Source organism: Gorilla gorilla, chromosome 10 (assembly GCF_029281585.2).
Source record: "Gorilla gorilla gorilla isolate KB3781 chromosome 10, NHGRI_mGorGor1-v2.1_pri, whole genome shotgun sequence".
NCBI classification, from domain to species: Eukaryota; Metazoa; Chordata; class Mammalia; order Primates; family Hominidae; genus Gorilla; species Gorilla gorilla.
This window is the reverse complement of record NC_073234.2, coordinates 109,852,590-109,875,998: the sequence shown is the minus strand read 5'-3', so window position 1 is coordinate 109,875,998 and position 23,409 is coordinate 109,852,590. Positions and strand designations below refer to the sequence as shown.

Here is a 23,409-nt window from a genome sequence, read left to right as displayed (position 1 = left end):
AAATACAAGTTGCTGAATAAATGTTTCTTAAAGATGACTGATATGATTAGGCTTTGTGTCCCCACCCAAATCTCACCTTGAATTATAATACCCATAATCCCCATGTGTCAGGGGAGAGACCAGGTGGAGGGAATTGGATCATGGCGGCGGTTTCCCCTATACTGTTCTCATGACATTGAGTTCTCATGAGATCTGATGGTTTTATAAGTGTTTGGTAGTTCCTCCTGCATTCATTCTCCTTCCTGCTACCTTGTGAAGAAGGTGCCTTGCTTCCCCTTCACCCATGATTGTAAGTTTTCTGACGCCTCTCCAGCCATGTGGAACTGTGAATCAATTAAACCTCTTTCCTTTATAAATTACCCAATCTCAGGCAGTTCTTTATAGCAATATGAAAATGGACTAATAAAATGACAGATAGGCATTTCTACTTTCCCCCACTTTTGTAAGTATCATGAAAGTAAGGTTGTTGAGAGAAGAGAGTAACTGAAGGGGAAATGGCAACAGTAAACTATAAAAAAGATTGAAGAGTGGGAATTCATGGAATCAGAAATAAAGATTCTGTTCCTAGAAAGTGAGTATTTGAGAATTTCCCATGGCAATACCAGCAGTAAGGACTCTCAGGAATGCTGGCACTATTCTTCAGTGGGCTTGGGGAGTTTGGTCAATTTCCTGGTTCCTAGTAGAATATCAGTTTATTAATTATATTTTTTTCATCAGGACTGTCCTCTCTAGGTCATGGAGAGATCACTGACTGTCAAGTCTAGTACTATTTATTTTTTCTTTTTTTTTTTTTTTTGAGATGGAGTTTTGCTCTGTCGCCCAGGCTGGAGCATAGTGGTGCAATCTTTGTTCACTGCAACCTCGAACTTGTGGGTTCACGTGATTCTCCTGCCTCAGCCTCCCAAGTGGCTGGGGCTACAGGTGCATGCCACCACACCTGGCTTTTTTTTTGTGTTTTGAGTAGAGACAGGGTTTCACCACATTGGCCAGGCTGGTCTCGGAACTCCTGGCCTCAAGTGATTCACCCACCTTGGCCTCCCAAAGTGCTGGGATTGTAGGTGTGAGCCAATGCGCCCGGCCTACTATTTCTTTTAACTGAGCTATAATCCAGGATGGAAGAAATTAAGGAAATGCCCAGTTATTTGCCTTCTGTATATTGTGACTTCAGATTGCTTTTGGATTAAAATTCAGAGTTAGTAGGAACCTAAACCTGGCCATTCCCTTTTGGAAAGCACCTATCTTCTGTCTCAAAATATGTCTATAAAATGTCCATGTAGTTTTTACAGTCTCACCAAAAATCCTGTATCTAATGCTTATAACAAAGAGTTACTTCAGTTGAAGATATAGAAAGTGAAGTTGAGTCTCAGAATGCTTTCATAAATATTTGTTTGATTCAGTTACTTCTTGAGTGAATTTGCCATTCTAGCTTCTGAGTTGTTGCCCAGTAACACAATTGCAGTATAATATAGCAACCCTTGAAAACAGTAGCATTGGACTATAGGGATTTTCCTGATGAAGTTGCATTGCCTATCTCTGATGTTCATATTCAGCCTCTCTCAAGTGTGATTGCATTTTGTTTTACGGCAGCTATTTCAGATATTGTTAAACTTAAGGGGCATACAATATATGCTCTTAAGGATATTTTTTAGAGTACTGATGAATTATAACTTCTTTCACATTGTTTTCCCCATAGAGATGCATGATAATGTGTCCGGAATTGGTTCATTCTGGTGGGTTCTTGGTCTTGCTGACTTCAAGAATGAAGCTGCGGACCCTTGTGGTGAGTGTTGCTGTTCTTAAAGATGGTGTGTCCGGAGTTTGTTCCTTCAGGTGTTCAGATGTGTCCGGAGTTTCTTCCTTCTGGTGGGTTCATGGTCTTGCTGACTTCAGGAGTGAAGCTGCAGACTTTTGCAGTGAGTGCTACAGCTCTTAAAGGTGGCGCGTCCGGAGTTGTTCATTCCTCCCGGTGGGTTCGTGGTATTGCTGGCTTCAGGAGTGAAGCTGCAGACTTTCGCAGTGAGTGTTACAGCTCTTAAAGGTGGCGCATCCGGCATTGTTCATTCCTCCCGGTGGGTTCATGGTCTCACTGGCTTCAGGAGTGAAGCTGCGGACCTTCATGGTGAGTGTTACAGCTCATAAAGGTAGTGTGGACCCAAAGAGTGAGCAGCAGCAAGATTTATTGCGAAGAGCGAAAGAACAGAGCTTCCACAGCATGGAAGGGGACCTGTGCGGGTTACTGCTGCTGGCTCAGGTGCCTAGCTCTTCTTCCCTTATTTGGCCCCACCCACATCCTGCTAATTGGTCCATTTTACAGAGAGCTGATTGGTCCGTTTTTACAGAGTGCTGACTGGTGCGTTTACAAACCTTTAGTTAGACACAGAGCGCTGATTGGTGCATTTACAATCCTTTAGCTAGACAGAAAAGTTCTCCAAGTCCCCACCAGACCCAGAATCCCAGCCGGCTTCACGTCTCAATAAGTATGTATTGAATTATTTTTTGTGTGAAGGACACGTGAAAATACTGGTTCAATTAAAGATTATTCTGGGCAGAAAAAGTATTATGTAATAACAGACTTCTCTACAACTGATATAGCCAGCCAGAGCTGGAGTGGATGAAGTTGAAATGGTTCTTTATAACATTTTTGTATTACTTCTAGAGCTTCATAGAAAGCTGAGATCACTAAGCACAATTTAATAGGTACTCTAATTTTTTTTGAGACGTAGTCTTACTCTGTCGGCAGGCTAGAGTGCAGTGGTGTGATCTCAGCTCACTGCAACCTCTGCCTCCTGTGTTCAAGCGATTCTCCTGCCTTAGCCTCCCAAGTAGCTGGGACTACAGGCACGTGCAACCATGCCCAGCTAATTTTTTGATTTTTAAGAGAGACGGAATTTCACTGTGTTAGCCAGGATGGTCTTGATCTCCTGACCTTATGACCCACCTGCCTTGGCCTCCCAAAGTGCTGGGATTACAGGTGTGAGCCACTGCGCCCGGCCTAGGCACTGTAATTTTGTGGGAAGAGAATTGTGATTCAGGAGACCAAGGCTTGACTGGGTGAGTCACTTCACCTTTCATGGCCTGTTTTCTCATTTGAAAACATAAATCTCTGAAAGTTTCCTTCAGAAATGGTATGCTTCCAATTTAAAGCAAATTTTATTTCTCCTATATATGGGTTTAATCAATATTTGAGTGCCTATTATGTGTCTCATTGCTATGCTAGGCACTGGGGAGATTGTGAATAAGACATAGTGCTAAGTCTCAAGCACCTTATTCTCTGATGGGAGAAATGGACAAAGTAATTAGTAATTTGTAATAAAGCATGTTAAATGCTATAAGGATAGATAAGAATGTGTTTTGGGGCATGTAGGAAGAATACCTGGCCTAGAACTAGAAAGAATACATGAAAATTGAGGAATGTCTCTTTAGAATCTTGTAAGTGTAGTTGTAGGGTGTACAGAGCAGTATTCAACTTGGCCCGGAGGAAGTTAGTCAAAGAAAACTAGGGAAACATTTCTTGAAGTTGGAGAGAGAGAAGAGTCATCAACGTTAGTGGTAGTTGAAATACCAGGTATAGATGAGGTTCCTAGTGAGAGTTGTGTGGAATCAGAAGAGAGCTTGTGAACACCAGCATGTAATAGGAAGGGGGAGAAAGAAAGTAGGAAAACCAGAGTAGGGTAACGTTTTGGAAACCAAAGAAAGAATGCACATCACATTTAGTTTATTGATTAAATGGAAATTGTTGCTCAAGAAACATTGAGTGTGTAGTCCTATAAATGTAAACCTATCTAAATAAAGATGCCCTCTACAAAGATCTGAACTTGCAAATGGGGGTAGTTTAAGTCCTTGTTTAGCAGCGTAACAGAGGAAAGAGTATGTACTTTGGAGCCTGGATCCTGAGAGTGAAGGTTAGATTACTAGCTGCGTAACTTTTTGAACCAGTTACTTAATTTTTTGGTCCTTAATGTATGGATTAAAATAAGGTAAGCTGTAAACTTGACTTTTAGTGGGCATTGTTGATTTTTATCCTTGCCATTGTTAATGACTCTTCTGAACTGCATACCCTTCTTTTCCTTCCCCATCCCCAGTCATGTTCTTTTATCCTTCAAGATCCACCAAAATTCCTGCCTTTTCTTTGATATCTTCCTATATGGATGATATTACAAATTTTCTGTAATGGAATGAACATGTCCTGTGTCCCTTAGAATTAGCAACATTATTCTTTTTTCTTTTTTTTTTTTTAAAGCCTTAAGAAGGAAATTGTATTATCTCACATGTAAGAAGTCTGGAGATAGGTGGTTCTAAGATTGTCAATTAAGTGGCTTAGTGATAATCTTTAAGAACCTGGATTCTTTTTGCTTGGTCATCCTTTGAACTCAGCCTTGATTACTACAACTATCATCAAATTTTCCAAAGTTTGGAAGAGATAACTTCTTTCTTCTACCTAGCCCTTTTTAAACAGCTTTATTGAGGTATATTTTACCTACCATAAAAACCACTCATTGTAAGTGTACAATTTAATGTTTTTTAGCAACTTTATAGAGTTGTGCGACTGTCATCACAAGGCAATTTCTGACATTTTATCAGTCTCCTAGATTCTCTCAAGCTTATTTGCATTTAAGGTAACTCCTTCCCACAGCCCCAGAGAACCACTGATCTACTTTCTATCACTATAAATTTGTCTTTTCTAGATATTTCATATAAATGGAATCAATACAGTAGTCTTTTGCATCTGGCTTCTTTAACTTCATGCTTTTGAGGTTTATTTAATGTATGTGTATCAATGTTTTGTTCTTTTTAATTGTTGCATAGTATTCGTGTGTATTTTCCATTCACCAGTTGAATAGTATTGGTGAATAGTATTTCCCATTTACTGGTAACCAGTGAATAGTATTTCCCATTCACTAGGTGATAGACATTGGATGGTTTCCAGTTTTTGGCTATTATGAATAATGCTGCTATGAAGATTTGTCTGTAATTCCTTGTGTGAGCATATGTATTCATTTGTTTTGGGTAAATTCCTAGGAGTGGAATTGTTGAATTATATGGTAAGCTTATTTTTAACTTTCGAAGAAACTGTCAAAATGTTTTCCAAAGTAGCTGTACCAATTACATCCTACCAGCAATGTCTGATGATTCCAGTTTCTCCACATCCTCACCAACAGTTGGTATTGTCTTTTTAATTATAGCCATTCTAGTTAGTATCTAGTAGTATCCCATTGTAATTTTAATTTGCATTTCCCTGCCCAGTAATGTTGGATACCTTTTTCTGTGGTTATTGGCCATTTGGTGGAATATCTGTTTAAGGCATTTGCCCATTTTTTAGCTGGGGGTTTTTTTTTTTTTTTGGTCTTACTGAGTTGTAAGAGTTCTTTATATATGCTGCATGAAAGTTTGTATTGTTTTTAATATCAGAGATAAGATTTGCAAATATTTCTCCCAGTTGGTGTCTTGGCTTTTCGTATTTTTACTGTTGTCTTTTGAAGTGCAAAAGTTTTTAATGAAGTCATTTCTTTTGTGTGTGTGGCACGTACTTTCATGTTATGTATACGAACTTTTTGCCTAATCCAAGGTCCCAAAGATTTTTCTTTGAGCTCCCAAAGGTTTTCTTTGAGCTCTTTCCTTTAAATATAAGATTCATATTGAATTAACCGTGCATTTGATGTAAGAAGAGGATCTAAGTTCATTTTTTAAAAACATGAATGCCAAATTATCCAGTACCATTTGTTAAAAAGACTGTTCTTTTCCCTTCAATTGTATTGGCATCTTTGTAAAATATCAGTTGACTGTAATGTAAGAATTTATTCCTAGACTCATGTCTATAAACCTATCCTTACTCCAACACTATTCTGTCTTGATTACTGCAGTTTTATAGTAAGTTTCAAAATAAGTAGTGTAACATTTTCTTCTTTTTCAAAATTGGTTCTATGCTCTTTCCATTTCCATATACAATTTAGGATCAGCTTGTTAATTTCTACAACACATCTGATGTTTGTAGGATTTGCATTGAATCTATCCATCAATATGGGAAGAATCACTAACTTAACAATCTTGAGTCTTCCAATCCATGAACATGTAATATCTCTCCATTTACTTACATCTTTCATTTCTCTTAATAATGTTTTTTACTTTTCAGTGTACAAATCTTGCACTTATTTGGTTAAGTTTATTCCTAAGACTGTTATAATTTTGATGCTCTTGGAAATGGAGTTTTCATGATTTGATTTCAAATTGTTCATTGTTAGCACAAAAAAATGCAATCGGCCAGGCTTAGTGGCTCACGCCTATAATCCCAGCACTTTGGGAGGCCAAGGCAGGTGGATCACGAGGTCAGGAGATCGAGACCATCCTGGCTAACACGGTGAAACCCCGTCTCTACTAAAAATACAAAAAAGTTAGCTGGGTATGGTGGCGGGCACCTGTAGTCCCAGCTACTCGGGAGGCTGAGGCAGGAGAATGGCATGAACCCGGGAGGCGGAGCTTGCAGTGAGCTGAGGTTGTGCCACTGCACTCCAGCCTAGAAGACAGAGCGAGAATCCGTCTTAAAAAAAATGCAACCAATTTTTGCATATTGTTTGTACATAGATGATCATGTCTCAAAATGATACTTTTTCTTTCCAATCTCAATGTTATTTATTTCTTCATTTTTGCTTTAATTCTTGGGTTAGACCCTCCAGTAAGATGTTGAAGAGAAGTGTTGAATGTGCATTGCATTACTCCCAGTCTTAGGGGGAAAACATGCAGATTTTTGCCATCAGGTGTAATGTTAGCTGTAGATTTTCTATAGATGCCCTTTGAAGAAGGTTAAGGAAGCTCCCTTATGTTCCTAGTTTGTTGCAAGTTTTTAATCATGAGTGGGTGTTAGATTTTGTCATGTTTTTTCCTGCATCTCATGATATGGTTATATGATTTTTATTGTTAGTATGCTATATATTAATTGATTGTTGGAGATTAAACCCACCTTGTATTCCTGGGACAGATCGCACTTGGTCATGCTGTAAAATCTTTTTTTTTTTTTTTTTTTTTTTTTTAGTGTTTGAGACAGAATCTTGCTCTGTGACCCAGGCTGAAGTGCAGTGGTGTGATTTTGGCTCACTGCAGCCTCAAACTCCTGGGCTCATGCGATTCTTCTGCTTCAGCCTCTCAAGTGGCTGGGGCTACAGGCGCACGCCACCACACCTGGCTATTTTTCTTTTTTTTTTTTTGGTATTTTTTGTAGAGACAGGGTTTTGCCATGTTGCCTGGGCTGTTCTTGAACTCCTTGGCTCAAGCGATTTACCTGCGTGGCCCCCCAAAGTGCTGGGACTACAGGCTTAAGCCACCATGCCCAGTCTGTGCTGTATAATCTCTGTTATATGTTGTTGAATATGGTTTGTCTGATTATTATTAAGGAATTTTGCGTATATGTTCCTGAGGGATATTAGTCTGTTGGTTGCTCGTGATCTTGCTCTTACTGCTTTAAATGTTTGATAGCATTCATTAGTGCAGTTGTGGGGGCCTGGCCATTTCTTTGTGGGAATATTTAAAATTATTAGTTCAGTTTCTTCACTTCTTGTTATAGGTCTGTTCAGATTTTCTCTTTCTTCTAGAGTTTTGGTAATTTGTATGTTCTAGGAAGTGTAGTGCATTTCATATAAATTATCTAATTTGTTGATACGAAGTTTGTATTAAGAAATCCTTTAATAATTTAAGGTTGGCAATAATTTTCCCTCTTTCATTCTTGATTTTGGTAATTTGTGTCTCTTATTTTCTTGGTCAGTATAGCGAAGTTTTTTTTTTTTTTCTTTCGATTTTGTTGATCTTTCCAAAGAACCAACCTTTTATTTCACTGATTATTTTTCATATCTATATTTTCTATTTCACTGATTTCCACACTACAAAATTATTACTTTTCTGCTTGTTTTGGGTTTAATATCCCCTCTGCTCCTTATTTTTCTAGTTTCCTAAGATGGAAGCTTAGATTATTGGTTTGAGACCTTTTTTCTTTTCTCATATAAATGTTTAAAAGTATACATTTCGTTCTAAGCACTGCTTTAGTTGCATTCTGTACATTTTGGTTTGCTGTGTTTTGTTTTCATTCAATTCGAAATATATTTTAAAATTTTTCCTTGCAATTTCTTCTTTGATCAATGGGTTATTTAGAGGTATGTTTTAAAATTTACCAATAATTGAGGTGTTCCTAGATTTATTTTTGTTCGGATGACTAATTCCATTGTGATCAGATCACACATTTTTTATGAGTTCAATCTTTTAAATTTTATTGAGACTTGTCTTGTGCCCAGTATGTGGTGTATCCTGGAAAATTTTCCTTGTGTTTGTAAAAAGGTTGTATATTCTGCAATCATTGGGTGGTATTTTCTGTCAGTTATGTCAAGTTTATTAATGAGGTTAGTCAAGACTTCTATATCCTTGCAGATTTTCTGTCTTTCTCTATCAGTCATTGCAGTCTTCAGCTGTTTTTGTTGAATTATCTATTTCTCTTTTTAATTATCTCTTTTTTTGCTTCATGTATTTTGGAGTTCTTTGGTTAGATGGACAGTTATTGTTATATCTTCCTGATATAGTGACCCTGTTTTCATTATGAAATGGCCTCCTTTGTCTGTAATATTTCTTATCTTAAAATCTATTTTTCTTGGTACTATAGCCACTCTAGTTTTTTTTGTGGTTACTGTTTCTATGGTGTATTTTTTTTTAAAAAATCCTTTTAATTTTAACCTATTTATGTCTTTGAATTGAAGATTTATCTCTTGTTGACAGCCTATAGTTAGGTTTTGTAATCCATTGTAATATAATCCCCCCTTTGAATAGTGTTTAGTTCATTCACATGTAATGTAATTGTTGATATTATTGGATTTACATCTGCATTTTTCATATTTGTTTTCTATTTGTCTCATTTGTTTTTTGCTTTTTCCTCTTTTCTTTACCATCTTTCTGTGTTAAATATTCTTTAGTGTATCTTTTTATTTCTGTTGATTTCTTTTGCTATATTGTTAGGGATTACAATATGCCTTTTAACTTAATTACAGTCTCCTTCAGAATAATACTAAATTCTGATAAATTATAGAAACTTTCCTCCAGTGTTATCTGTTTTTTCTCTTTTTGGTGCTATTATTATTATATATATTACAGCTGTATGTATTACAAACTCAGCGACACAGTACTATAATTATTCCTTTATGTAGTCTTATGTCTTTAAACGAGATGAAGTGAAAATAATTATATTTTTAGAGTCTTTAATATTTACTGATGTAATTACAGTTTCCAATGAGCTTCATTCTCCTATAGAGTATTATTTTTCTTTTTTTTCCAGACAGGTTCTCCTGTTTTCCAGGCTGGAGTGCAATGGTGTGATCTTGGCTCACTGCAGCCTCCGCTTACCCAGTTCAAGCAATCCTCCTGCCTCAGCCTCTCAAGTAGCTGGAACTACAGGCACGTGCCACCATACCTGGCTATTTTTTGTAGAGATGGGGTTTTGCCATGTTGCCCAGGCTGGTCTCGAACTTCTGGGCTCAAGTGAGCCACCCACCTTGGCCTCTCAAAGTGCTGGGATTACAGGCATGAGCCACTGTGCCCAGCCTAGATTAAACTTTATGGTGTGACTTCCTTTTATCCTGAGAGACTTCCATTGTTATTTCTCATAAGGCATGTCTCACAGCAGCGACTTGTCTTCGTCTTTGGTTATCTATCTGAAAATGTCTTTATTTCATCTTCATTTTTGAAGGGCAGTTTTACTGAATATAGAATTTTTAGTGGTGAGTTTTTTGTGTTTCTTTAAAAAAATTTGTTTTTTCCATGTCATTTCTGATGAGAAATCAGCGTTAATAATATTGTTGTTGCCCTGTATGTGAAGTCATTTTTCTCTCTCTCCTTTTTAAAGATTTCCTCTTTGTCTTTCAGCATTTGCAGGTTTCTTTGGATTTGTTGGGCTGTTTAGATGTGTCAATTAATGTTTTAGGGAAGTTTTTGGCGATTTTTTCTTCAAAACTTCTTTTCTGCCTCTTTCTCTCTTTACTGACCTTCTAGAACTCCCACTGCATATTTCGTGTACAGTATGTCGTCACTTAACATTATTTTTTATTTTTCTTTTTCTTTGAGGTGGAGTCTTGCTCTCTTGCCAGGCTGGAGTGCAGTGGCATGATCTCAGCTCAGTGCGGCTTCCACCTCTCAGGTTCGAGCGATTCTCTTGCCTCAGCCTTCCAAGTAGCTGGGACTATAGGTGCGCACCACCACACCTGGCTAATTTTTGTAATTTTAGTAGAGATGGGGTTTCACCCTGTTGGCCAGGATGGTCTCGATCTCCTGACCTCGTGATCTGCCTGCCTTGCCCTCCCAAAGTGCTGGGATTACAGGCATGAGCCACCACGCCCGGCCGTCACTTAACATTATTGATAGGTTCTTGGAAACTGACTTTAAGTGAAATGATGTATCATGAAACCAACTTTACCCTAGACTAATTGATAAAAACAATAGTTAAATTCCTATGGCATATCTCTGGTCAAAAAACATCATCAAACTTCTAAATAAAGACCCAAGACACTTCCAACATTAAACGTTGAAATAAATGTGAGCTATAATGTTTAAGAAAGATTAGTAAAAAAAACAAGTAAGATAGTTACTTACCTAATTTTTGGTGAACCAGTGAGTGACAATGGTCATAGTGGTGGTGGGTTAACCCAAGAAATAAATGTTTGCAAAGCAAAAAATATAAGGGACACCTCTTACTATCATGCAGTTCAAAAATAATCACAAATATGGCAGGCTTGATAAGAGTGCTTTTTTACTACATAGTATTGTCATGCATTTACATGATTATATACTTTATTTGAAATTTCATTTTACAATAATTTGTATTCATTCATTCATTCATTTTCCAGCCTGCTCTAGGGTTCAGGCTTTCTGGTGGCTGGAGCCTATCCTGGCACGGAACCAAACCTGGACAGGATGACATTCCATTGCGTGGTGCACTTAAATACACACCCATACTCATTCCTACTGGGAAAATTTCAATCTCCCAGTGAATCTAATGTGCACATCTTTAGGATATGAGAAGAGGAAACTGGAGTACTTGGAAAATACAAACAAATGTTTACTTAATCTTTTTTGGTGAAGTGTCCATTTGAATGTTTTGCCCATTAAAAAAATTTTGATTGTTTATTTTCCTATCATTTAGTTTTGAGAGTTCTTTATTCTGGGTGCAAGTGCTTTATAAGATTTATGATTTGCAGTTTTTCCCCTGAGTCTGGTATATCTTGTCATTTATGTAACAGTGGATTTTGAAGAGTAGTGGATTTTGAAGTTCTTAATTTTGATGAAATCCAGTTTGTCAGCTTTTTCTTTTATGGATTGTGCTTTTGGTGTTATATCTGAGAAGTCTTAACCCAAGATCAAAATGATTTTCTCCTGTATTTTTTTTAGGAGGTTTATAGTTTAGGTTTTTAATTCAGGCCTCTGATTTATTTTGATCCTATTTTTGTATATGGTGTGGGGAGCAACTTGAAGTTCTTTGTGTGTGTGTGTGTGTGTGTGTGTGTGTGTGTGGAAAAGGCAATTGTTCCAGGACCATTTGTTGAAAAGACTATCCTTTCTTCACTGAATTGACTGCATTTTTGTCAGAAATCAATTGACTGTTTCTATTTGACTATTTCTGGACAGTCTTTTTTGTTTAATGGATTTTTGTGACTGATTTAATACTACATAGTTTTGTTTTCTATGGCACTTTAATAAGTGAAGTCAGGTAATGCAAGTCTTCTAACTGTGTTCTTTTTCAAAGTTTTTTTTTGGCTCTTCTGGGTCCCTTGTGTTTCCATACGAATTTTAGAATCAGCTTGTTAATTTCTATGAAAACTCGGTATTTTGAATGACACTGCATTGAATTTGGGAGAAATTAACATCTTAACAATATTGAATTTTCTGATCCACAAATATGGCATATCTTGCTATTGTAACCTGCTTTTTAAAAACAATTATAAAATAGATATAGAGTCTCACTATGTTGCCCAGGCTGATCTTGAACTCCTGGGGTGAAGTGAGCCTCCCACCTCGACCTCCCAAAATGCTGAGATTATGGGCATGAGCAACCACACCTGGCCATGACCTGCTTTTTTAATAGTCTCTTTTTCCATTGTAAACACCACTATTAAGTTAGTACCATGAGGATAAGAACTGATTCTTTTTTTTTTTTTTTTTTTTTTTTGAGACGGAGTCTCGCTCTGTCGCCCAGGCTGGAGTGCAGTGGCGCGATCTCGGCTCACTGCAAGCTCCGCCTCCTGGGTTCTCGCCATTCTCCTGCCTCAGCCTCCCGAGTAGCTGGGACTACAGGCGCCCGCCACCACGCCCGGCTAATTTTTAGTATTTTTAGTAGAGACGGGGTTTCACCGTGTTAGCCAGGATGGTCTCGATCTCCTGACCTCGTGATCCACCCGCCTGATAAGAACTGATTCTATCCTCCATTCCTACCTGGAATTTAGGATGCACTCAGTAAACATTTACTGAATGACAAATAAAAGAAGATTCTTGAACATAAATGTTTGTGCATCTCTAATTAGTTTCTCAGGATTAATTCCTAAAATTAGAATTACTAAATGAAAAGATATATTCATTTTGAGAGCTTTTGCTTAGTAGACTGTCCTCCAGAATTTTTAACTTTTGAGGTAGAAATTTCTTTTCTTTTCTTTTTCGGAGTTGGAGTTTTGTTCTTGTTGCCCAGGCTGGAGTACAATGGCCTGATCTCGGCTCACTGGAACCTCTGCATCCCACGTTCAAGTGATTATCCTCTCTCAGCCTCCTGAGTACTGGGATTACAGGTGACTGCCACCATGCCTGGCTAATTTTTGTATCTTTAGTTGAGAAAGGGTTTCACCACGTTGGCCAGGCTGATCTTGAATTTCTGACCCCAGGTGATCTGCCCACCTCGGTCTCCCAAAGTACTGGAATTATGGGCGTGAGCCACCACGCCCGGCCTGAAGTAGAAATTTCTTGATAACTAACTATAACGCATGCATAATTGGTTAGCAAACAGTGTTCTTGGTGACATCCTTCCCCAAGGTTTCTCTGAAATTACATTACAAGCCTATGGGAGAGTAGGATTCACATCATAGAAATTTTGCGGATCACTTTACTGTCATTAACAGTTTACTGGAATTGGGAACTATGAAGATGAACAAAACAGTAGAAGATTATATGTAGTTTTTCCTTTGAGGAATTTATTGTTTCTTTGGAAAACATAGTTTATATAGTTATAAAGCATCTGGAGGGGAAAAGTGCAGACGTTATAGAATATAGAATAAATTAGGCCGGGCACAGTGGCTCACGCCTGTAATCCCAGCACTTTGCGAGGCCAAGGTGGGTGGATCACTTGAAGTCAGGAGTCGAGACCAGCCTTGCCAACATGGTGAAACCCTGTCTCTAAAAATACAAAAAATAGCCGGGCGTGGTGCGTGCCTGTAATCCCAGCCACTCGGGAGGCTGAGGCAGGAGAATCACTCGAACCTGGGGGACGAAGGTTGCAGTGAGCCGAGATTGTGCCATTGTACTCTAGCCTGGGTGACAGGGTGAGGTTCTGTCTCAAAAAATATATGTTTATATAGAATAAATATCCTGGGGCAAGCACAAGGAAGGCAGGAACCTATAAAGCACACAGGCAAAAGCTACTCTTTCTGTTCACTTTTAGAGCAACTAAAACTCCGAAAATAGTTTTGTGATTTTGCAGACTGTAGGGTTTCAGGTTTGACTCTGATTGTGATTTGTGGATTAATAGACAAGATTTAAGAAGGTATTTTAATTTGGCATAACTGTATGAAGAAAGTTGTGAAGGCAAAGAGAAATGTGTTTGAGGGTCTGTAAACTTAATTGACTCTAGCGAAGGGGTCCTGGGGGTCTGTAAACTTAATTGACTCTAGCAAAGGGGTCCTGTGGGGCAGCAAAATGTTTGAATTTGTATAGGGAGCTGGCTAATACGGGGCTGTGAGTTTAGCTGGGAAATTTAGATTTGAGTCAGGAAAGAATAAGGATTATCATAGGAGTTATAGTGACGAAGGCAATGTATGAGAAAGATTGTTTTGGTGATATTTGTAGGCTATGTAAGAATGAGAAAAGACTAAAGTCTGGGACACTGTCTAGGAGGCTTCTGTTAAGTGTAAAATATTTAAGATTCGGCACTGGAGTGTGATGGCTCTAGAAATGGGGAAGAATGATTAAATTCAACAAACAGATGAAGAAGAATCAGTAGGATTAATTTGTTATAAATAGAGGATAGAGGATGGGTAGTGGTTAAGAAATGAGAGGAGGATAGTGGTAACTGACCTTTTTAAGGAGACAAGTAGAAAATTTGAACCTAACGAACTGAATTTTTGTTAAGTTGATGTAGCGGATAAAATGTGATAACTTTTCCTCACCTATTACTAGATTGATGACTGAGACCCCTATAACAAAAGACAGATTATCAAGAGGAAAGCATACACATTTATTTAATGAAACCTTTACTTTATATGAGTCTTCAGAAATGAAGACTGAAAGAAACAGGGAAACCTTTCTTTCCGTGTTTTTTCTAAAAAAAAAAATCATTATTTCAATAGTTTTGGGGGAACAGGTGGTGTTTGGTTACATGGATAACTTATTTAGTGGTGATTTCTGAGATTTTTCTGCACCCATCACTTGAGCAGTGTACACTGCACCCGGTGTGTAGTCTTTTAACCCTCACCCCCCTCCCTCCTTCCCCCCAGGTCCCCAGAGTCCATTATATCATTCTTATGCCTTTGCATCCTCATAGCTTAGCTCCCACTTGTGAGAAGATACGGTGTTTGGTTTTCCATTCCTGAGTTATTTCAGTTAGAATAATGGCCTCCAATTCCATCTCGGTTGCTGTGAATAATGGCCTCCAATTCCATCTCAGTTGCTGTGAATGCCATTATTTCATTCCTTTTTATGGCTGAGTAGTATTGCATTATATATATATATATACCTACCACATTTTCTTTATCTACTCATTGGTTGATGGGCATTTAGTCTGGTTCCATATTTTTGCAGTTGCAAATGTGCTGCTATAAACATGCATGTTCAAGTGTCTTTTTCATATAATGACTTCTTTTCCTCTGGGTAGATACCCAATAGTGAGATTGCTGGATCAAACGGTAGTTCTACTTTTAGTTTTTTTTTTTTTTTTTTTTTTTTTGAGACGGAGTCTCGCTCTGTCGCCCAGGCTGGAGTGCAGTGGTGCGATCTCGGCTCACTGCAAGCTCTGCCTCCTGGGTTCACGCCATTCTCCTGCCTCAGCCTCCCGAGTAGCTGGGACTACAGGTGCCCACCACCACACCCAGCTAATTTTTTGTATTTTTAGTAGAGACGGGGTTTCACCATGTTAGTCAGGATGGTCTCGATCTCCTGGCCTTGTGATCCACCCGCCTCGGCCTCCCAAAGTGCTGGGATTACAGGCGTGAGCCACCACGCCCAGCCTACTTTTCGTTTGTTAAGGAATCTCCACACTGTTTTCTATAGTGGTTGTACTAGTTTACCTTCCCACCAGCAGTGTAAAAGTGTTCCCTTTTCACTACATCCTCGTCACCATCTATTATTTTTTGATTTTTAAATTATGGCCATTCTTGCAGGAGTAAGGTGGTAGTGTATTGTGGTTTTGATTTGCATTTCCCTGATAGTGATGTTGAACATTTTTTCATATGTCTGTTGGCCATTTGTATATCTTTTGAGAATTGTCTATTCATGTCCTTTCCCTAATTTTTGATGGGAATATTTGGTTTTTTTCTTGCAGATTTGTTTGAGTTCCTCATAGATTCTGGATATTAGTCCTTTGTGGGATGCATAGTTTGTGAATATTTTCTCCCACTCTGTGGGTTGCCTGTTCACTCTGCTGATTATTTCTTTTGCTGTGCAGAAGCTTTTTAGTTTCATTAAGTCCCATCCATTTATTTCATTTTTGTTGCATTTGGTTCTTGGTTGTGAACTCTTTGCCTAAGCCAATGTCTAGAAGAGTTTTTCTGATGTTATTTTCTAGAATTTTTATGGTTTCAGGTCTTAGATTTAAGTCTTTAATCCATCTTGAGTTGATTTTTGTGTAAGGTGAGAGTTGAGATTCCACTTTCATTCTTTTACATGTGGCTTGCCAATTGTCCCAGCACCATTTGTTGAATAGGTTGTCGTTTCTCTACTTTATGTTTTTGTTTGCTTTGTCAAATATCAGTTGGCTGTAAGTACTTGGCTTTGTTTCTGGGTTCTCTGTTCTGTTCCATTGATCTATGTGCCTGTTTTTATGCCAGTACCATGCTGGTTTGGTAACTATAGCCTTGGTATAGTTTGAAGTTGGGTAATGTGATACCTCCAGATCTGTTCTTTGTGCTTAGTATTGCTTTGCAGGCCCTTTTTTGGTTTCATATGAATTTTAGGATTTTTTTTCTAGATCTGTGAAGAATGATGGTGGTATTTTGATGGGAATTGCATTGAATTTGTAGATTGCTCTTGGCAGTATGGTCATTTTCACAATATTGATTCTCCCCATCCATGCGCGTGGGATATATTTCCATTTGTGTCATCTGTGATTTCTTTCAGCTTTTTTTTTTTGTAGTTTTCCTTGTAGAGGTCTTTTCGCCTCCTTGGTTAGGTATATTCCTAAGTATTTTATTTTATTTTTTGCAGCTATTGTAAAAGGGGTTGAGTTCTTGATTTGGTTCTCAGCTTGGTGGCTGTTGGTATACAGCAGAGCTACTCATCTGTGTATATCAATTTTGTATCCTAAAACTTTGCCGAATTCATTTACCAGTTATAGGAGCTTTTTGGATGAGTTTTTAGGGTTTTCTAGGTATATGATCATATCATCAGCAAACTGCAACACTTTGACTTCATCTTTACCAATTTGGATGCTCTTGATTTCTTTCTCTTGTCTGATTGTTCTGGCTAGGACTTCCAGTACTGTGTTGAATAGAAGTGGTGAAAGTGGACATCCTTGTCTTGTTCTAGTTCTTAGGGGGAATGCTTTGAACTTTTCTCTGTTCAGTGTAATGTTGGCTGTGGGTTTGTCATAGATGGCTTTTATTATCTTAAGGTATGTCCCTTCTATGCCTATGTTGCAGACGGTTTTAATCATAAAGGGATCTGAATTTTGTCATGCTTTTTCTGTGTCTGTTGAGATGATGTGGTTTTTGTTTTTAATTCTGTTTATATGGTGTATTACATTTATTGACTTCCATTTGTTAAGCCAACCCTGCATCCCTGGTATAAAACCCACTTGATCATGGTGTATTTTCTTTTTGACATGCTGTTGGACTTGGTTAGCTAGTATTTTGTTGAGGATTTTTGCATCTATGTTCATCAGGGATATTGGTGTGTGGTTTTCTTTTTTTTGTTATGTCCTTTCCTGGTTTTGGTATTAGGATAATACTGGCTTCATAGAATGATTTAGGGAGGATTCCCTTTTTCTGTGTTTTGGAATAGCTTCAGTAGGATTCATACCAATTCTTCTTTGAATGTCTGATAGAATTCAGCTGTGAATCCATCTGGTCCTGGACTTTTTTTTTTTTTGGTTGGCATTTTTTTTGTTTATTACTGTTTCAATCTTGCTACTTGTTATTGACCTGTTCAGAGTTTGTTTCTATTTCTTCCTAGTTTAATCTAGGAGGGTTGTATCTTTTCAGGAATTTATCCATCTCCTCTAGGTTTTCTAGTTTGTGTGCATAAAGATGTTCATAGTAGCCATACAAAAGCACAGTCTTTTGTATTTCTGTGGTATCACTTTTGATATCTCCTATTTTGTTTCTAATTGAGCTGTTTGGATCTACTCTCTTCTCTTGGTAATCTCGCTAATGGTCTGTCGGTTTTGTCTTTTCAAAGAGCCAGCTTTTTGTCTCATTTATCTTTTGTATTTTGTTGTTGTTCTTGTTGTTGTGTTTCAATTTCATTTAGTTCTGATCTTTGTTATTTGTTTTCTTCTGCTGGGTTTTTGGTTTGGTCTGTTCTTGTTTCTCTAATTCTGTGAGTTGTGAGGTTAGATAGTCTATTTGTGCTTTTTCAGACTTTTTGATGTAGACAGTGATTGCTATGAACTTTCCTCTTAGCGAGGGTTGATAGGTTGTGTCACTGTTATTGTTCCGTTCAAAGAATTTTAAAATTTCCATCTTGATTTCATTGTTGACCCAGAGGTCATTCAGGAGCATGTTTAAATTTCCATATATTTGTATAGTTTTGAAGCTTCCTTTGGAGTTAATTTCTAGTTTTATTCTGCTGTGGTCTTAGAGAATATTTGATATAATTTTGATTTTCTTAAATTTATTGAGACTTGTTTTGTGGTCTATCTTGGAGAATGTTCCATGTGTTGATGAAAAGAATATATTCTGCAATTGTTGGGTAGAATGTTCTGTAAATATGTGTTAAGTCCATTTGTTTTAGGGTATAGTCCGTTGTTTCCTTGTTGACTTTCTGTCTTAATGACTTGTCTAGTGCTGTTAGTGGAGTATTGAAGTCTCTCACTGTTTTGTTGCCATGTATCTCATTTCTTAGGTCTAGTAGTAATTGTTTTATAAATTTGGGAGCTCCAGTGTTAGGTGCATATGTTTTTGGGATTGTGATATTTTCCTGTTGGACTAATCCTTTTATCATTATATAATGTCTGTCTTTGTCTTTTTAAACTGTTGTTGCTTTAAAGTTTGTTTTGTCTGATATAAGAATAGCTGTTCCTGCTCACATTTGGTTTCCATTTGCGTGGAATATCTTTTTCCACCCCTTTACCTTATAAGTTTATATGAGTCCTTATGTATTAGGTGAGTCTCTTGAAGGCAGCAGATACTTGGTAGATTTTTATCCATTCTGCTGTTCTGCATCTTTTTTTTTTTCTTTTTTTTAATTGAGACAGTCTCACTCAGTCACCCAGGCTAGAGTGCAATGACATGATCTCGGCTCACTGCAACCTCTGCTGCCTGGGTTCAAGCGATTCTCGTGCCTCTGCCTCCCGAGTAGCTGGGTTTACAGGCACCTGCCACCATGCCTGGGTAATTTTTTTGTATTTTTAGTAGAGATGGGCTTTTGCCGTGTTGGCCAGGCTGGTCTTGAACTCCTGACCTCAGGTGATCTGCCCACCTTGGCCTCCCAAAGTGCTGGGATTACAGGTGTGAGCCACTGTGCTGGCCTCTGTATCTTTTCAGTGGAACATTTAGGCAATTTACATTCAACATCAGTATTGAGATGTGAGATAGTATTTTATTCATCATACTAGTTGCTGCCCAATTACCTTTTTTTGTTTGCATTGTGTTATTGTTCTGTAGGTCTTGTGAGATTTATGCTTTAAGGAAGGTTCTATTTTGATGTTTTGAGATTCAAGAGTCAGAACTCCTTTTAGCAGTTCTTGTAGTGCTGGCTTGGCAGTGGTGAATTCTCTGAGCATTTGTTTGTATGAAAAAGACTTTATTGCTCTTTCATTATAAAATTTAGTTTTGCTAGATATGGAATTATTGGCTGATAATTTTTTGTTAAAAGAGACTAAAGATAGGACCCAATTCCTTCTAGCTTGTAGGGTTTCTGCTGGGAAATCTGCTGTTAATCTGTTAGGTTTTCCTTTGTAGGTTACCTGATGCTTTTGCCTCACAGCTGTTAAGATTCTTTTCTTTGTCTTGACTTTAGATAACCTGATGACTGTGTGCCTAGGTGATCTTTTTGTGATGAATTTCCTGGGTGTTCTTTGAGCTTCTTGTATTTGTTTGTGTGTGTGTATGTGTTTTAGACCAAGTCTTGCTCTGTCGCCCAGGCTGGAGTGCAGTGGCACAATCTTGGCTCATTGCAGCCTCCACCTTCCAGGTTCAGGTGATTGTCCTGCCTCAGCCTCCTAGTAGCTGGGACTACAGGCCCACACCACCATGCCTAGGTAATTTTTTTTTTTTTTAGTTTAGTCGGGGTTTCACCATTTTGGCCAGGCTGGTCTCAAACTCCTGACCTTGAGTGATCCTCCTGCCTTGGCCTCCCGAAGTGCTGGATTGCAGGCATGAGCCACCGCGCCTGGCCAAGCTGCTTGTATTTGGATGTCTAGATCTCTATCAAAACCGGGGAAGTTTTCCTCAATTATTCCTTCAAATAGTTTCCTAAACTTTTGGATTTCTCTTCTTCCTTAGGGACAGCAATTATTCTTATGTTGGGTCTTTTAACATCCCAAGTTTCTTGGAGGCTCTATTCATTTCTTAAAATAATTTTTTCTTCTCTTTTTTTTTCTTTTTCTTTCTTTCTTTTTTTTTTTTGAGATGGAGTCTCCCCCTGTTGCCCAGGCTGGAGTGCAATGGCGCGATCTTGGCTCACTGCAACCTCCTCCTGGGTTCAAGTGATTCTCCTGCCTCAGCCTCCCGAGTAGCTGGGACTACAGGTGCATGCCACCATGCCTGGCTAATTTTTGTATTTTTAGTGGAGATGGGATTTCACTGTGTTAGCCAGGATGGTCTTGATCTCCTGACCTTGTGGACCACCTGCCTCGGCCTCCTGAGGTGCTGGGATTATAAGCTGAGCCACTGCTCCCAGCCAAAACTATTTTTTCTTTGTCTTTGTCAGATTGGGTTAATTCAAGAGCCCTGTCTTTGGGCTCTAAAATTCTTCTACTTGTTCAATTCTGTTGTTGGAACTTTTCAGTGCATTTTGCATTTCTCTAAGTGTGTATTTAATTTCCAGAAGTTGTGGTTGTCTTTTTTTTATGATGTATATTTCTCTGGAGACTTTTTCATCCATATCCTGTTTTTTATTTTATTTTTTTGTTTGTTCAAGTTGTTTTTCACTTTTCTCTAGTGCCCCCTTGAGTAGCTTAATAATCAACCTTCCAAATTCTTTATCTGGCAATTCAGAGATTTGTTCTTGTTTTGGATCCATTGCTGGAGAGCTAGTGTGATCTTTTGGGGGTGTTATCAAACTTCGTTTTGCCATATTACCAGAATTACTTTCCTGGTTCCTTTTTATTTGTATGTTTCAGTGGAAAGATCTAGAACTGAAGGACTGCTGTTCAGATTTTTTTTTTTTGTCCCACAAGGTGATTCCTTGATGTGGAGTCACCCCCTTCCCCTAGGGATGTGGCTTCCTAGGAGCCAGACTGAGGTGATTGTTATTACCGTTCTGGGTCTAGCCACCCAGCAGGGTTACTGGGCTCCAGGCTGGTGCTGGCGAATGTCTGCAAGTTGTCTTGTGATATAATCTGTCTTCAGGTCTCCCAGCTGTGGATGCCAGCACCTGCTGTAGTGGAGGTGGCAGGAGAGTGAATGCTGGTTAGGCTAGCGGTTGAAGTTGTCATGTGGACAGACTCAGGACCTCTGATTAGCCAGGGTGTTGCAGGCAGTTGAATTAGCTGTTGTTTTCTCCTTTGGAACAGAGTTGTTCTGTTAGGAGTTGCTGAAATGGCTTGAGTTGGTTGGCCTCCAGTCAGGAAGTGGCAATTTCAAGAGAGGAGCAGCTGCGGTAGTAGAAGGGGGATATAATCTTGCCCTACATTGGCAGGATAAGTACTGGGGTTCCTCAGATGATGGACAGGCCAATAGAGCTCCCGAGAGTTCATGTCTTTTGTCTTTGGAGTTTTTTGGCTGTCTTGTGGCATTTGCAGCAGTAAACTGCTTTTTTCAAAGGGTCTGTCTCTCTGTTTTTTTGTGGACAGTCATGCAGAAGTATTGTTAGAGGACAAATGGGTATGCTCTAGCAGTAACAAACTGGGGGAAACTTAGTAAGTCCTGTTTGTTCAGATTCCTCTTTGTGTCTTCTTTCCTACAGGTATAGGGAGGACCCCTCTGGATTGAGGATCTTATGACCTACTTTAGAGGAAGGTGAGATAAACCTTCTTGCTTCTGCTTTTTTCTCAAATGCCAAGGTGCCATATTTTGGGTAGTCTGTCTTAAATCCCATCTTTGAGCTTCTGTTATAGAGAGAACATGTAAGTAGAGGGGGATTCATAAGCAGAGAGAGGTTAGGAACTAGGGTGCAAATTTCAGTGTCATTCAGATAAAGTAATAGATGAAGCTTTGAGAGGTGCAGCTTGACTTTTCTTACAAGATGGGAATAAGGGACCAGAGAATAAGGAAGAGTATTTAATAATTTCAGTTCAAGTGAAGGGACTAGTATAATGCTTTATACAGGTTGAGGATCCCTAATCCCATAATCCAGAATGCTCTAAAATCTGAAACTTTTTGAGCACCAACGTGACACCGTGTGGAAAATTTCAAACCTGACCTCATGTGATGGGTTGCAGTCAAAATGCAGGCATACAACACGCAGTTTATTAAGCACCTTCAAGGGAAAAATAAAATTACCTTCAGGCTATGTGTATGTATAAGGTATATATGGAACATAAATGAATTTTATGTTTAGACTTGTGTCCCATCCCCAAGATACTCATTATGTACATGCAAATATTCTAAAATCTGAAAAAATTCAAAATCTGAAATCCTTCTGGTCCCAGGCATTTTACATAAGGGATATTCAACTTGTATTTACAGTTAGTAAAGTGCTTTTGCCTACCTAATATTGTGACACTTTTAAAAGTTTGATTTTTCAACCTTAACTTTTCAAATGTATTATTATACTTGTACACATTAACTCATTACTATGATTTTGAGCTTTCCTATTTTCTAAACCAGTTTTCTTACGTCTCTGCTGTAAAAAATATTTTCTAAGATAATTTGTATAACTTGAAAAGTCTTACCACAAGGTGTCATTGTAACCTATAAAAAGAATTTCCATGTAAACATTTGCGTTATCATTTGTACAATTTTTACATTTTTTTGTGTTTAAACATTTTTTTGTTTCATATCTCTTATTTTTTAGTTTTATCCTAATAGATTGTGTATCTCTTGTATTAAAGGAAAAAATAAAATAGCTCATGTTCTTGAGTTCTCATATTTTTGCACAAACATATGCTTTCCACCCACAAATTCTTTAAGAGTGTGTTGCTATAGAGATGATTTGTTTGAAGGAAAGAATGAGGAGGAGTAGCAGCAGGTGGACATTTAAGGAACAAAATCCTTATTTTATGTCTTTGTTCCCGACAGAGCCAGCTTTAGAGTTTGCCCCTCTGTTTATGAAATCCCTATGGAAAAAAAGTAGTTATTCTGAGTGTTTTACAGTGATGGTATTTGCAGTTTGCTAAGATTCATTTGCCAAAGGTCAGTGTACAGGATTCCTCATTCTTACGTCGGATTAGTGCCTGAAGTAATTGTAATCTTTGAAACAACCTTTCTTTCACTTTAACTGGATTCCATTTTAGTGTTTATTCTTTGCTTTCCTATCTTGGTTTCCTGATAGGCCTTTTAACTAGTGACATTAAAATACTTTTTGCTGGGGGATGGGTATAGGTATCTAATTATTAACTCCTGCTTTTGCTGCCCCCAAATTAATTTTCTTTTCTTTTCTTTTCTTTTTTGAGACAGGGTCTCACCTCGTCACCCAGGCTGGAGTGCAGTGGTG

General features: G+C 38.2%; 1 protein-coding gene across 10 annotated transcripts in view; it reads left to right on the top strand.

Moving 5' to 3' along the window:
- The window catches only part of CEP83 (centrosomal protein 83), a 164,573-nt gene that overhangs the window by 5,713 nt on the left and 135,451 nt on the right, over positions 1-23,409 (top strand). For 4 of the 10 annotated variants that reach the window (XM_063694216.1, XM_063694217.1, XM_055357417.1 and 1 more), the window contains exons 2-3: positions 1,694-1,780; positions 21,721-21,773. The exons of 2 other annotated variants lie outside the window; for them this stretch is intronic. The gene's annotated coding sequence lies outside the window, so the exon portion shown is untranslated. Of the gene's footprint in view, positions 1-1,693; positions 1,781-10,089; positions 10,163-21,720; positions 21,774-23,409 lie in introns of all 10 variants that reach the window. 4 more of the 10 variants (XM_055357415.1, XM_055357410.1, XM_055357412.1 and 1 more) reach the window with 3 other exon arrangements.